Consider the following 3958-nt stretch of genomic DNA (forward strand, 5'->3'; position numbering starts at 1 on the left):
CCGGGTGTGGTGGCAGGCGCCTGTAGTCCCAGCTACTCAGGAGGCTGAGGCAGGAGAATGGCGTGAACCCGGGAGGCGGAGCTTGCAGTGAGCCAAGATTGCGCCACTGCACTCCAGCCTGGGCAACAGTGCAAGACTCCATCTCCAAAAAAAAAAAAAAAAAATCATGATATCCAATGTTGGCATTATTGAGAGGAAAACATGATTTGGCAACATGTATTAAGAGGCTTAGACCGGGTACAGCGGCTCACGCCCGTAATTCCAACACTTTGCTAGGCTGAGGTGGGAGGATTGCTTAACCCAGGAGTTCAAGACCAGCCTGGGAAACATGGTGAAACCCGTCTCTACAAAAAACGAGCGGGGCGTAGTGATGCACGTCTATAGTCCCAGCTACTCGGGAGGCTGAGGTCGGCGGATCCCTTGAGCCCAGGAGGCAGAGGCTGCAGTGAGCTGAGATCGTGCCACTGCACTCCTGAGCAACAGATTGAGACCCTGTCTCAAAAAAATAAATAAATAAAAAGGCCTTAAAAGTGTTTATTATCTTATACCTAGTAATATGACGCTGAGTAGTTTAAACACATAAAGTGCACGAAAGATTTATGTATGAGGATATTCTTTAAAACAAGGAAATGGTCACTTAAAGTGAAAAAGGCAATTTACAAAGTACATTTTTTTTTTCTTTTTTGAGACGGAGTCTTGCTCTGTCGTCCAGGCTGGAGTGCAGTGGTGCAATCTCGGCTCACTGCAAACTCCACCTCCCAGGTTCAAGCGATTCTCCTACCTCAGCCTCCTAGGAGCTGGGATTACAGGCGCCTGCCACCATGCAAGGCTAATTTTTGTCTTTTTAGTAGAGATGGGGTTTCACCATGTTGTCCAGGCGGATCTCAAACTCCTGAACTCAAGTAATCCACCTCCATCAGCCTCCCCAAATGCTCGGATTACAGGCGTGAGCCACCGCACCCTACCAAATACAATATTTCAGAAGAATTCATGGAGTGGAAACAGGCACATACCAAAGAGGGCAGTTGTGGATCCAGTAGCCCTGCCTCCAGTTCTCACAATTTACAGATACAGTCTTAATTCCCATTCCCTTATCCCAAGAGAAGTAGAAAAATACCAAAATAGCTGGAATAATGTCAGGTGGAAATAACTCAGAAGCCACTCAAGGGAAAAGGCATGCAGAGGGGCCTAAGGGAGCCAATAGGATTCCAATTCTGGTTACAGAAAAATCCAAGTCAAAATTATTCTTTGACAATATAAAGGAATGAGATATTAATTATGTTCCCCTGGGGTTGTGAAAAACAGCCCTGCCTTTTGGAGATTAGAAGTGAAGCAGGTAAGAACCATATCTAAAGCAGGGGAAGAAGCCTCCCTCAGTAAGTGGTTGATAGGGGTTTGGGAATCATCCAAGTCAGGGTGACTATAGATAATCCGAGTGTATTATATCCTGACAGAAAACAGGGTGGATGTGCCTTGGCAAAAACAAAATAGAGACCAAGTTGTAGGCATGAGTGGACCAGTGCCCATGACTCTCTTCCAGTAGCCTACAGTAGATAGAGTGCTCTGACTTACCCAAGAAGTCCTGCTCTGCTGGAGAAGGGCATCAAGCTATGTATCAGTGCCTCATGCCCTTGACAGTTAAGATCATGAGAGGTTTATTTTAGAGAAAACAAACTTGACAGGGGCGTCTGGCCAAGTTAGGTCAGAAGCACACTCTTACAGACTAAGTTTTTAAGGATTCGGAGTGGGAGAGTTTATTAGAGGCTTGGACTGCTTCTGTGTCTCTTTGTTGCGCTTATCTGGGAGGGAGAGTTGTGTGTCTGTTCCCATACAGCTTTCTGCAGCTGCAGGCATACCTACCCCCTGAGTCTAATTTTGTATTTTAGTAGAGAGGGGTTTCACATGTTGGCCAGGCTGGTCTCCAGCTCCTGACCTCAGGTGATCCTCCCGCCTCGGCCTCCCAAATTGCTGGGATTACAGGCGTGACCCACCTGCGCCCTGCCTAAACTGTTCGGATTCTAACATTCCAGCATCTCCCTGCGGAACGCAGCCAGGCCTTACTCAGGCCTTCCAAACAGGACTCTTGCAGTTCCTGGGGCTGGCCTGGGGTCGAGTCTCCCTGGGGCCACGTTTTCTAAACGTATCACTTCCAGGATACGTGCCTCCAACAGAAGGAGGGAAGGCTAGGAAACAAAAACGTGGATGAGGGTGAGGAGCTATCAGGGTTACCGCCACGACAACCTGGACCCTGGGGAACTCGGAGGTGCCACTCAAGAGCCGAAAGCCTGCCCACTCGGGGGTGGGGCGGCAACCCGGAGAGCCAATCAGGAATAAGGAGTCCGGTTCATGAAAATGTAGCCGAATTCTGACTGGGATACTCACTGTGAGAAGGCGGGGCAGGGTTGCAGAAAGTCAACGGAAGTCGGATCTCTGAATTTCTGTTCCATTCTGTAGCAGCCTCCTAGGCGGGGCCAGGAAAAAAATCCGGGTCTCCCGGCCTCGCCCCGCCTTCCAATAGTCTGCGCTGACTGGGCGACGAGGGACCGGGGGAAACCAATCAGAAGTCAGGACTCGCGGGGCTTGGAGGAGGGGCGCGGGGGCTGCGGCCTCTGCGGACCCTGCTCTACCTCCTGGCTACAGTGCGGGGCCGAGGCCGCAGTACCCGGCTGCTGGAGAGCGGGATCCACCCCAGGACGTCGGGTCGCTGCGGGTGAGCCAAGGAGGGGAAAGCAGAGACGAGCCCCGCGTCCCCGCTGAGGGAGTCGGGGGCGTCCCCGAGGGCAGGGAGGCTCGCTGCGAGTGTGGAGCTGTGAGTCCTATGCCTCAGGCTCCTCCAGTCCGCGCTACCCTCAGCTCGCGGCGTGCGTAATGGGCAAGTCACCCTTCTCCCCGGACCTCACCTGTAACCTAGGAGGGCTGAGCTGGGCCCCCAGTATGAAAGCATGGCACCCGAGAAGCTGTCGAGGGCAGCCCTCCCAGGTCTGTGTGGGGTCGCTGGCCGAGGACTGTGCCTGCGCCTGGCAGGTGTCTACTGGGAGCAGTCTCTGAGCTCCACTGGACCTCACTGATAACCCTGCGAACCTGACTGGTGCGCCCTCCTCCTCTCTTTTCCAGCCTCTTGGTTCAGCAGCCCCTCCGCAGCCCGCTCACCCACCACTCTTTCCCCTTCACCCACCAGGAAGACCCTTAAAAGCAGCTAGTAGTGTATTGTTGTCTTTGAAAAGCTACAGATGCTAGATTCCCCACCTTTCTGTTTCATGATCCCCTTGGGGGTGAACTGCCCCATGGGTCTGTGGAGTGAAGGTCACCCTTAGTTCACCATTTAATATTAAATAAGGGACTAGCCTAGGGGCTGAGAATACAGAGATTGACTGGGTATAATCCCTTGGAAGGACGCAGCAAAAAGGAATGTAGGAGAAGAAAGGTAGAGTTGGAAGACATTGCTAAGGTTGAATTTACTAGACTTTGTTACACGTTGGGAGTGAGGGACAGGAAAGAATCAATAATGACTCCTGTTTCTTGTCTGGTATACCTTGCACAAAGTACAGAGCTTAAGGTCCAGCCCCTGCTGGCTGTAGGACAAAGGTGGTGAGAGTCTGGCGCAGATCCTGGAGTTGGAAATCACACTTGCTTCCTGCGGGCTTTTTCAGGAGCTAAAATACTGTTGGCCGGATATATAGAGCAACAACCTATAGTACCCGAATTCCTCCTCTCCCTTTGAATGAAGTTGGAAAAAAAATTAATAATTTTAAAATGTATGAGTGGGCAACATAGCAAGACACTGTCTCTAAAAAAATAAAATAATAAAATAAAATTAAAAAGACAGGCATGATGGCTTGCACCTGTAATCCCAGCACTTTGGGAGACCAGGGTAGGAGGATTGCTTGAGCCCAGAAGTTCGAGATCAATCTGGGCAACATAGTGGGGCCCTGTCTTTACAAAAAGTAAAAAAAAAAAA

The 3958-nt window shown here is 50.7% G+C and overlaps 1 protein-coding gene across 3 annotated transcripts in view; it reads left to right on the plus strand.

Annotated features, from left to right (window-relative positions):
• The first annotated feature begins 2456 nt into the window (after positions 1-2456).
• HYKK (hydroxylysine kinase) overlaps positions 2457-3958 on the plus strand; it is a 28119-nt gene continuing 26617 nt past the window's right edge. The window contains exon 1 of one of the 3 annotated variants that reach the window (XM_017885764.1): positions 2457-2710. The gene's annotated coding sequence lies outside the window, so the exon portion shown is untranslated. The remainder of the gene's footprint in view (positions 2711-3958) is intronic. The other 2 variants (XM_017885765.1, XM_017885766.1) reach the window with 2 other exon arrangements.

The sequence above is a fragment of the Rhinopithecus bieti genome, unplaced genomic scaffold, assembly GCF_001698545.2.
Source record: "Rhinopithecus bieti isolate Rb0 unplaced genomic scaffold, ASM169854v2 scaffold_15570, whole genome shotgun sequence".
NCBI lineage: Eukaryota > Metazoa > Chordata > Mammalia > Primates > Cercopithecidae > Rhinopithecus > Rhinopithecus bieti.